Raw genomic sequence first — 14,105 nt, forward strand, 5'->3', positions numbered from 1 at the left:
CCCCCTTTCATTTTTCTCACAAATCCTCTCAACAATTCTGTCAAATTCTCTCAATTCTCCCAAATTCTCTCAATCCGCTCAATTCTCTCAATTTCGCATCAATTCACTCAATCGGATTTCCGATCAATTCTCTCAAAAATGGCAAGTGGAAGCGTAAATACTGGAAATGCCAAGATGACGATGGGAGATTCCGAGTATCCTATTCCCGAATATGATCCTTGTGAGTATGCATGTTGGCAAGACGATGACAATAATATCAACGTTGTTCCCATTCCGAACGTCGAGCATGTCCAAACACAAGAAAGTCTTCATCCTCCTACTGGTGTTGAAGAAACGTCGACGGCAAATGAGCCGGAACGGAAGGGCCGAGAGAGTACATCCGACTTGTGGCTGCACTTCGACAAGGTACGTGATGAAAGCAAAGGTAAGTATAATATAAAATGTAAATATTGTTTGCAAACATACAAATTTACGAAAGGAGACGGCTATAGAACATTCCGTCGGCATCCGACAAAAAAACATCCAACGCAAGCGGGGTCGACACTACGCAACAACAAATTTTCGGGTACGCCAATTATAATCCTCATCCTTTATTCCGTTACACCGATGCACTTTATAAACAAACATTAGCTAAATATGTTGCCCTTGATCATGCTCCGTTTACTACTGGTAAAAATTTTAATTTGAAATATTTGATAAATACCGTATTGGTTCCGCAAGCACCAACTATTCCAAAAAGTACTCTTAAACTCAAACTTTTGCATCTTTATAAAAAATTAAAAAAAATCTTTAGCAAAATTTTTTGCAGAATTCAATGGACATGTGCATTTATGTAGCGATATTTGGAGTGATTCTTGACAAATTCATTTTTATATGGGTGTCACATGTCATTGGATAGGTGACGACTAGACCATTCAAAAAAGACTTATTGCATTTCGAGTTTTTGATGAAAAACATTCGGCCCATAATATTTATAGAATAATTAGGCAAGTTTTAGAAGAATATAATTTGATAAATAAAGTATTTTCAATTGGTTTTAATAATACCGCCGCAAATACCGCTTCCATTCCCGAATTAGAAAATATTTACAAACTCTCTTTTGGCGGACAATTTTTTCACATTAGATGTGTTTACCATGTTTTAAATTTATGTGTACGAGATGGTTTATGAACTCTTGACACTTCTCTCGCTCCAATAAAGGGTGCAATTAAATTTTTATGGCTTAAGTACACCCCAAGTGCCATAAGTTGTGTACGGCGCTCACTTTAGTGCCAAAACTTTCAAATCGATCACTTTAGTGCTAAGTTTTAGTAACTTCGATCACTTCAGTGCCAAATCAAAACGATCACTTAAGTGCCAACTTTTTTTAAAAACGATCATTTAAGTGCTAATATTTTTAAAAAAATAATCACTTTAGTGTCGAATTCACCGAGCCACGTCATCTCAAATATTAATAAAAAATAACACGTGTCGAATTTTCGGCAAGCCACGTCAACTTTGGCACTAAAGTGATCGTTTTTAGAAGAAGTTGGCATTTAAGTGATCGGAGTTACAAAAACTTAGCACTAAAGTGATCGATTTAGAAGTTTTGGCACTAAAGTGAGCGCCGTACACAACTTATGGTACTTGTGGTGTACTTAAGCCAAATTTTTATAGAGTCGTGCCCATTTTATGAAAGTATGAGGAAAATTTTGTAAACAACATGAGGTTTCAAAAAGATATTCCGGCTCATTGGAATTCTACCTACAAGTTGCTTCATCAAACTTTTGATTACAAAGATTTATTATGTATGTTTATTTCATAAAATATTCCCAAAATTACTTTACTTCCCCAATATTGGGACGTTTGCAAAAAAAAAATTAGATTTTTTGAAAATTTTTAATGATGCTACTAATAGTTTATCTGGTATTTATTATCCTACTACGCATTTATTTTTAATAGAGTGTGTTAATATTGGTAGTGTTTTTAGTGAATATGAAAAATGTACTGAATTAGATCGGACTATTTTAGTAATGCGAGAAAAATGATTGCATTATTATTTCAAAATTCCTCTTGTCTATTTAGTTGGTATTGTTTTTTATCCACGTATTAAATTAGACGGTTTACTAAATTATTTGAATGTGTATTATCATGATTGTTTACATTTGGAAGATCCAATAGATATTTTATATATATAAGGAGATGTTAAAGAATCTATAGTAGTATTATATGGAGAATTTTGTACTAGATATGGTTTAAGTGATTGTAGATCTTTACAATCTACCGCATCACGTAGCGAAGCTAGTAGTTCACTTAGTAGAGGGTACAATATGCTCAAGAGTAGGCAAAAAAAAAATAAAAAGGGGCAACAGGCAATATTTCTGAATTAGAAAAATATTTAACCACTCAATTTGAGTTTCGTGATGCAGAACATAGTACAGATTTCCAAATCCTAAGTGATGGAAGAGTCACTCAATCGATTACTCAGTTCTCGCCCTCATTGCTCGTCAGATATTAGCAACTATTTCTTCAACGATTACAGTTGAATAAGCATCTAGCGCTGGAGGATTAGTTTTGGACTCTCACCGTTCAAGATTAAACCCGGAGTCCGTGAAAGCTTAAACTTATGTCGACGATTGGACGAAGGCTAGATTTCAACACCAAGAGTTGGACCGAGAACACAAATTTTTTAGTGAGGATTGTAGAGATACCACCGCCACGGGTACCATAACGGGTAGCGACGATTGACGATAAGGTTAATTGGGGTTATCAAAGGTAAAAGAACTACATGAGCTTTAATTCTTTTATCCCTAAGAAGATATGTAGGCGTTTAAGGATAATTCATTAAGTTCAAGCCCATTCCTTCTCTCTTTTTTTTCCCACATTTTATTACAATGTACAATTTGGTTATAATTTATAATTTATTATGTTTATTTTATTATTTATTATTTTAAAAATTAAAATTAAAAAACGGAACCAAAATCGGCCCGGAACCGCCGGTTCCACCTTTTCGTGGAACCGGAATCGGCGGTTCCGAGGAACTGGCCATGTCTACCACCATGCACCGGAATCATCGGCCTCTCCAATCAATCGAAGAGAAAGTCAACTAATGCAGCACTTCATTGAGCTGACTCCCATGCCTAGAATTCGATGATTTCATTGACCCACCATAAAAATCTCGTGGATGAAACTTCCGTTAAAATATCTTATGTGTTAAATAAAGAAATCATATATATATATATATACCTTAGCTCCTCCATAAATTCTCTGGCACCAAAATAAAATCCCCTACCTAACTCAAAAACCAAATAAATGGGCACTTATATTTATGTTCAAATTGAATGAAACCAAAGATGTTGGGCTCATGAATTCAAAATAAAATCCCCTACCTAACTCAAAAACCAAATAAATGGGCACTTATATTTATGTTCAAATGGAATGAAACCAAAGATGTTGGGCTCATGAATTCAAGAACAATTAATGGCTTTCCCTTTCACCTGCTCGAGCTCCCCTTGCTGATTGCCAGATCCAATCTGATGTTGGGTCTGCTCGATTATCGACAAGAGAATTTGAAAAAAATTCAAACCGTTGAAAATTCCAGTATTTATATTTTGGTTTTTCTAGTGCTATGGAAGTATCTCAGAGAAGGCCTTTAGATAATTTATAATAAGAGTTTTTGTTCTCTTAGTTTAATGTGTAATTTAAACTTTAATCTAGGGAGGTCCATGTGACATGATCTGGACAAATCTTGGTTCTCTCGTTTCTTTGTCTTGTCCACGATCCACGTGCGAGGAGACCGAGGACACCACCTCGAATTAGGGTTTTGTTTTTGGAGCACTGGGCTTCCTTCTCAGCTTTCTTTTCTGGGTCAATGCCTTTTTATATTCAGCAATAAAGTTCTCGGGTAAAAAAAATTAAACTAAGTTACAAAAGTTTAGGTTTAAAAAAAAATGAAATCTGCCAGACTACTCGAAACGGTTCTGCTTGTTGGGCAACCGTAGCAATGAGCGACATAAAACATCCAAAACATCCCAAGAGCCATTTTGCCTCCATGTTAGCACCCCATCATAACGCTTTTAATCCAAATTGATACACTTACAATAAATTTATCCAAACTAACTTTTTAACCATTGAAAATCCCAAACCGGTAGACCTATAATAAGTTTATCATCCGTTAGTTTACGTTAAATTGGCTTAATATCACGAAAACTCCCAAGCCTATACACCAAGGACAAACGGAAGGTAAAAACTCTAAATCAGTACACTTGTCAACTAACATATATCCTCCAATTGAGCAATTTGACTGCAAAATTTAATAAAATATAACGGAAAGTAAACTTTGTCATATGTGTATCGGTTTGAACTTTTTTATGATCAAAATATTTTGGCTAAATTTTTTTATGATCAAAACATAGTAGGGTTTACTCTTTGAGCTAAAGTGATTACGTTAAAATGGTCTTAAATAAATTTAAACATCTTGATTCCAAAGTAATGAGTACTCCATTTGATTTCAGTATTAAATTAAATTGTAATACTGGTAGAGAAATAGCATAACTTGAACATATGAGTGTTGTAGGGTCTTTGATATATGTGATGCAATTGTACTAAACCATATATTACATTTTCAATGTGCAAGTTGAGTAGATATACTAGTAATCCAAGTATAGAAGATTAGAATGTTGCCACCAGATTTTTTTGTTATATTAAGAGAACTAAAAATTAGGGATTGTTCTATAATAATTATTAGAAGGGTACAATGACGCTAGTTGGACTATAAGTGTGGGAGACAAAAATTTCATTTTTGGATGGATCTTCGTGTTAGGTGAATGTGCTACATCTTAAGTGAGCAAGAAATAAACATGCATAACTCATCGAACAGTGGAATATGAATTAATTGCTTTGACAAGCAATTGGTAAAGATGCTCAATAGATAAGAAATTTGATGTTGGACATCAAACTATGCCCTAGTTCTATGCCTCCTATTTCGTTCACTATAACGATCGGACTACTTTGACAAGGGCATATTAGCACTTATAATGGTAAGTCTGGACATATCAGCCAAAAACATGAGTTCGTGAGATAATTAGTTCAAGATGGTATCATAACAATTATCTATATGAGGTCAAGCAAGAATATGGTCGATCCCTTTACAAAGGCACTACCAAGGGATGTGATAAAGATGATCTCAAAAGAAATGGGGCTGAAATCGTTTCACCAAAATCAATAGTAATGGTGACCCTACATAATACGAGTATAACACTAGTCATAAGGTTTAATGGGTAAAAACAAGTTACTAAAATGATTGTTTGATACCGACACTAGCCCAAACATGAGAAGTCAGTATCGTACGTTACGTTATTAGAGGCTAAGTTATACTATCAATGACATATAATACGAATAAGTAATGTATTTATTAGTAACAGAAAAACGTGGTAAATACTTCACCTAAATGAGCTGAGAAATGGTATTGTTCTTATGAAAGATAACTCATGAAATAGGAACAAATACAATGACAGGATAGTATAGCAAATTACAGAATTTCTTGTTGAAACAAGATACTAGTATATGTATGGTACGTTCGATTCCCTTATTTAAAGTAACAAGTTTAAAGCTACAACTACTTAAACTTTTATAGAATTTTGACATACTTGCACTAAATAAATGTTTAATCAAAAGAGATCTTTACATTAATCTTATGGAAATTTGGCTGTATATTTTTAAAATTTTTATTTTTTGATTTTGCTATACAAACAAAGTGGGGGATTGTTGGTATTTTTTTGTAAAACAAACTAAGAGGTGCCTTGTCTCACATCAAAAAGAGTAAGTACGCCATGGACTCAGTTTGACATTAATCAACAATTATGGATTTTTTATTTATTAAAATTACTATTATTTCCTAGCAAAATAGTGTCGCTATTCACAAAGGAGTTACAGCTATTTTTATTATTTTATACTTTCAAATTTAATAGTAATAAAATAACCGTGATGTCCTAGCGAAAAAGTTGGCTATTCACAAACGAGTTACAATTATTTTTATTATTATTTAATTTCAAATTTATACTACTTAAAAACGAAGATGTGTCTTCCGCCACTTAGCGGTTACTTATTTGCGGTTATTTCAAAGGGATGCAACCTTCAAAAGGTTGTATATGTTATGATATAATTGCTCAAATTTGAAAGGTCGGGGTATGTTCAAAGATTTTCGCTATAAATTATTGAATGTGTTCGACCAATTCATAACATCAACTTCCATTTTCATTTCTTTTCAAAGATATACAGTCATCTTTTTCAATTATTTCCTTTTGAAAGTTCTTGGAGAAATATTGAAATTATTAACTAATATTCTCGATGGAGATTTCGCTGTATGCCAAGGACTTTTGCTAGTAACCATTAGCAATGTCGTGGGGAAAATAACTTCTCAAAGAAAATGAATTCACGCCTCAAAGTCTGATTTCATTCCATTTGTACCCATTCGGCAACTTGGTAAGTGTTCCGACATCATCTTGAATTGACAACTCGATATGACCATATGATGCGCCACGAGAAGAACTGGCCCTTGCTCAATCCAGCTGAACTTGAATGGCGCAGGACATCACAACAATATACAAGGAAACCAACGATTTAAATATGATCAATCTCACTTAATGTAGGGCATAAAGACACCTCAAATGTCAATATTTGTGTACGGCGTTTACTTTGATGCCAATATTTTTTTTTCACTTAAATGCCAAATCGAAGAAGTCACTTTAGTGCCAACGGTAAGAAATTCCGGCGACCTCACTGGAGTTAGCACTTAAATAATCATTTTTCAAAAAAAATGACACTTAAGTGATTCAAAAAAGATCACTTTAGTGCCACAGAGAAAAACGATCACTTTAATACCAATGGCAAGAAATTTCGGTGACCTCGCCCAAGTTAACACTTAAATAATATTCTTTAAGAAAAAATTAGCACTTAAGTGATCTAAAAAAAATATTGACATCAATGTGAATATCGTACACAAATATTAGCACTTGAGGTGTCCTTTTTTCTATTAATGTAGCGAATTCCCTACATTTTCGTAGAAGAAAGGGAACTTGACATTTATAGGAAGTCAATCGGCAGCTCGGCAAGCGTTTTCCTTGTGGAAGATGGAGATGCATGTAAAAACACTGGTTCCTGCATCTTTGTTGAATTGCCAACACAATATTTGAACATATGATCGCCTCAAGAAGAACTGGTCCTTGCTCAATCCAGCAGAACTTGGATCGCGCAGGGCTTCGAAACATTATAGAAGGAAACCGACGATTTAAATAGGATTGAAGAAGTCCCACTTACATATCAGATGACATACTTTTCCTTTTCTTGGAAAGAGGATAGGTCAAAGTGAGCGGCATTCTTTTGTGGCAGTCGTGGAATAAATCCTCTCTCGGAATAAGAAATTAACTACCACATAGGAGACTTGGTATAGATCTGCGAAGTGTTGCTTATTAAAGAAAATTTAGTACCGGGCCAACACCACCATCTATATAAAAAGGGACAATGTGTCCATACGATACATCTCAATCCTTTCTCAAGAAAACAGCAGAAGAAGATATCAAAGCCCCAACTCTCCGGGGCACAACCACAATGAAGCTTCTTCCAATTAGCCTTCTCCTCTTTGCTCTGGCAGCCGCCACCACTCTTGCCTATGACCCGAGTCCTCTTCAGGACTTCTGCGTGGCCATCAATGACCCTAAAGGTTGGAGCTCTGCCATAGCGTCTCTCGTATATTTCTGCTCTATTGATCCTAAAGGAATTAGCTCCGAAAAGGGTTTCTGCTTGGATAAGAGCCTAATGACATGAATTCTGTTTCTTGTGCAGTATTTGTGAATGGAAAGTTTTGCAAGGACCCAAAACAAGTCACAGCAGATGACTTCCTCTTTAAGGGGTTCAGATACCCAGGGAATACCACGAACCCACTCGGATCGAAAGTCACTCCCGCTTTTGTGGACCAATTTCCAGGACTCAACACTCTCGGCATTTCCATTACTCGCATCGACTTCGCTCCGGGTGGCCTGAACCCTCCCTACACTCACCCTCGTGGGACCGAGATTCTGGTAGTGGCTGAGGGCACACTGCTTGACGGCTTCGTCACATCCAACCAATTGAACACACACTCCTCACCAAAGTCTTGTACAAAGGGGATGTGTTAGTGTTCCCAATAGGTCTCATTCACTTCCAGCTGAACATCGGAAACACCCCCGCACTGGCCTTTGCCGCTCTGAGCAGCCAAAACCCAGGAGTCATTACCATCGCTAATGCGGTCTTTGGGTCGAAGCCGCCCATTTCAGCGGATGTTCTCACCAAGGCCTTCCAAGTGGACAAGAAGGTGATTGACTACCTCCAGGCGCAGTTTTGGTTCGACAACAGCTAAGTGGATGCGTTGACCTCCAAGACGTCGGATTACCCCTATATTCTCCATACATGATTGCTTCGATTGACAATTGCTTCCGAATAAACGAATTGCTCTATATGTAACTGGTCATGAATGCTTGAAGTAATAAAAAGATCATTCTTTATGATAGATATGAGCCAGCCATGCTAGGGTCCGTCCATTTTTTATTTCTTCTTTTACTTCCAACAGATTCTGTGGTTCCTCCTTTTTCTGGGAAAAGTACAATAGAAGTGCCATAACTTTCAAAACGTTCACTTAAGTGCAATAACTTTTAAAAATCGTTCACTTAAGTGCCACATCGGAGCAAAATCGTTCACTTGAGAGCTACAAGAACTTTCCCGGCGTGCCAATTCATCTTTTTGGCGTCTACAGTAACTTTTCCGACGTGCTACGGTAACTTTTCCGGCTGCTACGTCGGCTTTTCCAGCTGCCACGTCAACATGGTACTCAAGTGAACGATTTTTAAAAGTTATGGCACTCAAGTGAACGTTTTGAAAGTTATGGCACTCAAGTGAACGCCGTACAAAAGTTATGGCACTTCTAGTGTACTTTTCCCCACTTTTTCCCAAAGGAGTTTGTGTTTATCACATTTTGTGAAGTCTGTGTCGCTCGTTGTCTCCATTTGCACGGATTGTGATTAATTGAGAGCAATTAACCAATAAAAAAATTATGGGTAACGTTACACGTACTAACACTTTGTAGGGTAATTCTCTGAAAAAAACTTCAATTTTAGATCCGATCCTAATTTTGCCTCGATTTTTCTTTGTCTACAAAATATCCCCACTCGAACTTTTTCTGTGTTAAAAAAATGCCCAACTTTCACTTTACTTTCAAATCCACCCACTAGTTTATTCATGATTATCCAAATGTGAAGATTATTGGTGTTTCATACGAAGGTGAAGATATCGATGAAAACACATGTTCTAATAATTTGGCCCTAAAGTCGATAATTTTGAAGAAATTAATGACCATTTTGGATTAGCTAGAGTGAAAGTTGGAAATTTTTTAGACAAAAAAAAAGCTTGGAGCAAGAATGCAATTGGACCAAACGTTAGGGATTTGTAGGGAAATTCGGGCAAAACTTTACTAAAAACTAACTAAATGACTAGGCAGCCTATGTGGCATGCGCCATGTCCTCAAATACATATGGAGTGTGTGACGCCCCCGACCCGACCCGACCCGACCCGACCCGACCCGACCCGACCCGAGTACCCGTGATAGGAGGCAAAGGCCCCTTTAGGGCTCTCGGTCTCTTGAATCCCTCCAAAAGCACTACGGCTTTACGCTGTTTATAAATCGAGACCGTATGAGGATCGTAAAATCGTGACGTTGCGGGGGAGGACATGTGGTGTCCCGTGTACACCATCCTCAAAATCGACCCTTGTCGCGACCTAATATTCGGATTGAACTTCGGGTTAATGGATTACCAAATTAATTAGATGAATTAATTAACCTAGCCTGAGCTCTCCCAAGCTCTACCAATTCGCAACTTAGGTTCACATGATTTCAATCAAAATACTTTCAATTTTTGGAGCCGCCACTAATCTTTTTCGAAAGGTAGATTAGATACCTAAATAAAGTATGCGAGAATACTTTATTTTCTGCTAACCAGAGATTTAGGTTCGGGGACTTGATTATGTTAATTTTTCAATTAACACCCTTTCGGTACCAGTCTTGTGAAAATTTTCTTGATTGGCAAATCCAATTGATTTCAATAAATGAATTTAGGTGCAGTTTATCTTTTTGGATTTTCTTGATTAGATGAATGCTATGCAACTATATAAAATGAGTAGTGATGATATTGAGAAAATGTATTTTGATGCATATAAAAGAAAGTGAATTCTAACTACATGACGTGCAATATGAGAACCAACCTATATGACATGCAAGATGATTTATTTACGTTATATGATATAGTAAAAAAAAAAATTGCATGAATGACTTTTGGAAAAATTGAATTTGATGGAACGTGAACATGAACTTCGAACTACATGGCATGCAATATGGATTATATTGATGACATGAAAATGCATGAATGACATAGAATAATGCATGACGAATTAGACTATGTGAAATGCACATGGAATGTCATAACCCTTTAATGAATTTTTGGTTTTATGATTTTTGGTCCGTCAATTAACACAAATTGATTAATCAAAATCCAATTTATATTAAGAGTCATTTTAAGATATAATTTCCGAAAAAATTCATTTAAGGTCAAGATATGATGAATTTTTTTATGATTTTTATGATTTTTTTAATGAAAAAAATGAATCAAATAAGAATATAATAAACCTTATAATCCGAATTTTTCCGATGAATTCGCTTCATACCCGGGAGGTGGAGTCAGAAGGTAATTTATTCACGTCGTATCCCGGGGTGGGATCGGATACTGAATTTATTAATTATGAAATTCGTCGATCTGGTCCTAAAGTTGTGAGATAGGTTAGACAATTTCATTGTACGGATGACGTCGTCCTTCGGGGGTGAAGTCAGATAGTCATCCATATTGCACATATTCCGAGGGACGAGGCACATGGGAGCATGTATTATACTCAAGGTAGATTATAAAAATATTTGAATTAGAATAAAGTATAAAAAAGATGATGTTCGGCCAACTAGGGGTAGGTGCCGAATTTTAGAGGAGATAAGCCCCTATCCACAAAGGATTCACATATCTTTTAAACTTAGGAAAGATTATCTCTTGAGATTTGAAATGAATTTTCAGATAATTATCCAAACTTAAAAGATATGATCAGAATTTTAAAGGATTTCAATTCACCACTAGATAATCTTGAACATTCCAAAAGATGTGCACAATATCTTTAAGATGTGATCAGGATTTAAAGTATCTTAAGTTCAAACAATGAGATATACTGAATATTCCAAGATACGGTCATGAATTCGAAAATATGCTTCGGATATGCAAGATATCTCCATGATATGATACTCAAATCATATTTATATAGAATCGCAAGATGCATCCAAAGATATACTAAAGTTGAATTCAATGATACTCGAGATATTCGCAAGATAACTTCCGATTTAGATTTTAAAACTATGCAATAATCTCATCATATCCAAAAATTTCATTTATCTAAAAATTCAAATTATGCAACCAATTTTCAGAATATCATGAAATAGAGATTTTACCTAATTCGAACTTGAACCGAAAATTTGATTATCAAGCAAGCTTATGGATCCAATCAACTAGGGATTTGTAACACTTTGGAGCTTCTTCGAAGTCTACCTTTACAAGCTGAAATCCTGCGCTAATTCACCCAAAGAAGGCCGCATGAACAGCACGTCTTGAACCGAATGTGAGTTTTGCCAATCGCGCTTGCACCACCAATGAAACACGTCCAAAGCAGAGTTGTTTTGGACCTCGAAAAGCGATTAAAAGGCCCCTGGACAGCAGCTGATCTTGCGCCTAATCAAATCGGAAACAACAAGTACTTTGCGCCGAATAATATAATTATCAACCTTGGGCAACAAGCAAAAATCTGCATTGGAAAAATTAGCGAAGATACCCAAAAAACAGCAGTGTTTTTGGGCGGAACAGCAGTAAAAATTTCCCAGGACAGCAGTGAAATTTTCCTTTGAGCAATCACACGAGTTTGCTCGGACAAAATCTCAAAGGCAACCTTAAATAGTGACCGAATTCCACCTAAACAGCGGCTCGAACAGCACTGGATAGCTACGTTGGACCAAAATAAACGCAGCACAAGGGGGCACTTCAACGGCACGAACGGGTCGGCATGTGCATCGGACAACTCCACCGTCGATGGTGGCCGTCGAAGCAAGAAGCAAGGACCACCAGAGCTGCAGATGTTAGCCCAAGAAAGCAAAGATGGCACGTGTGGCTGGACTTGACCGAGAGGCTCTTGGTTCCTCTTCTCCTGCCCTCTCTTTCCTTTTTTTTTCTCACGTGAATTCTCAGTGTTCTTCTAAAAAAATAAATAAATAAATAATTTGCTGACCCCCCTTGTGAACGACGCCCCCCCCCCCCCCACACACACACATATATATATATAGATAAAGCCTAGGGTTTCGTTCAACTAAAAGGCTAATCTTCAATATATCTCTTTTGCAATTAATATCCTTATCCTTTATTTTATTGCAATCAAGATTTTAAGGATTATTTTAAATTGGATTGAATAATGCAGACCTCCAAGTCCTACACCTCACGTGCATATAGACATATTATATCCATGGGCTTGGTCAAATTTTAAACAACATGGAGTTGGTCTTGTTCAATGAAGCCAAAACTCCTGTTTTTGCCTACAATTTTTGAACACCATGTCCCCACTGCGGGTGTGCCAAATTTCTGATGGGTTCTTGATCGATCCGCACGTCCATTTTAGGTGTGCTTCTGCCGCCGGTCCATATAAGATGCAAAATGTAATGCATGTTAAATTAAATTGAATATGCTATGCATGAAAAATATTTTTGTGAGAACTAGCTCAATTCTCATTTTATGCTTAAATGAATTATTTAAGAGAATCAAAATTTAGGTGTCAACAACCCTTAATTGTTTTCAGTCTTATCAATGATTCGCATGCGGAAACGATTTCATTTTGAGCTTTCGATTAGTTAAAAATCTAGGGGAAACACTTATGAGTAATAATATGCTTCATCTGTCCATATCATTTACATCAAACTATATCGATCTACAACATATATATGCATCATAACATGGCTCCATTTAGGTTCTCTATTTCGGGATGGTAAAATGTCCCAAAAAGTTGCTTTTGGCTTCTAGAAACTCCTCCATGTAGATCGATCGCCTAAGCTACACGCCATCCATCTTCATGCTACACTTTTTCCCAATCAAAAGAGCTTCATCTTCGCTTTGCCTTTTAATCTACATGTCGTAACCTTCGTCCACCCATATGGTAGTCATGTAGCGTCTAGGAGTTACTTCTTATTTCACAGCCACAACATCAATGCAATAAGCTTCTACGGACATAATAATACCGAAACGAGGAGGGCGATTTACCATTACCTACAAATCTGAAAATATAAAGAGTGAGATACAACTATCTCAGTAAGCGAATATCTAAACCAAATATAGAAAGCAAGCTAGAGGTACAATTCATAATGCAAGCAATCATATCATATATGAATCGCTTTCGATTCCTTTTTATATATGCATAACATCTCCACTTTTCATATCATATTGCGCACTTTTTAAGGCCCTCTCACCTTTGCCGATGAGGCGTGTACACATATCTTATCATATCATGTCATGTGGATGTGGATCCACCCTTTTCATATATGCGTGAGGCCCTATCATCCTTACGAATGAGGCACATAACATAACATAACATAACATAACATATCATATAATCTCACCACCAAAGGTAACAAGATCAAGGAGAGCATGCATCACAATGGTCCCAAGTTCAAGAGGTGGCCCCCACGAGGCACGTGTCATCGTGTGGCACTTAGTCCTTGACCAACATATCATATACTTTTTAAGCAAGCATTAGAATAGCTAAAGCTTTACGGCCTAGATAAGGGTTAGATATCACTTGCCTCTAGTAGATAACCATAAAATAAAAAGATTGGCCGACCATATCGTGTGTGGCGTGGCATCTCCAAAGGTGGTTCGGTGACAGCGGCTTGTGGTGGTGCTTGGTGGCCAAAAAATGAGGGAGTGAGAAAGAGAGTGTTCGGCTAGAGAGAGGGAGAGGGAGAGAGGTGATGG

General features: G+C 36.7%; 1 pseudogene; it reads left to right on the forward strand.

Moving 5' to 3' along the window:
- The first annotated feature begins 7,540 nt into the window (after window positions 1-7,540).
- On the forward strand, window positions 7,541-8,461 carry LOC125315167 (annotated as a pseudogene).
- The last annotated feature ends 5,644 nt before the right edge of the window (window positions 8,462-14,105 follow it).

This window comes from Rhodamnia argentea, chromosome 5 (assembly GCF_020921035.1).
Source record: "Rhodamnia argentea isolate NSW1041297 chromosome 5, ASM2092103v1, whole genome shotgun sequence".
In the NCBI taxonomy this organism is placed as follows: domain Eukaryota; kingdom Viridiplantae; phylum Streptophyta; class Magnoliopsida; order Myrtales; family Myrtaceae; genus Rhodamnia; species Rhodamnia argentea.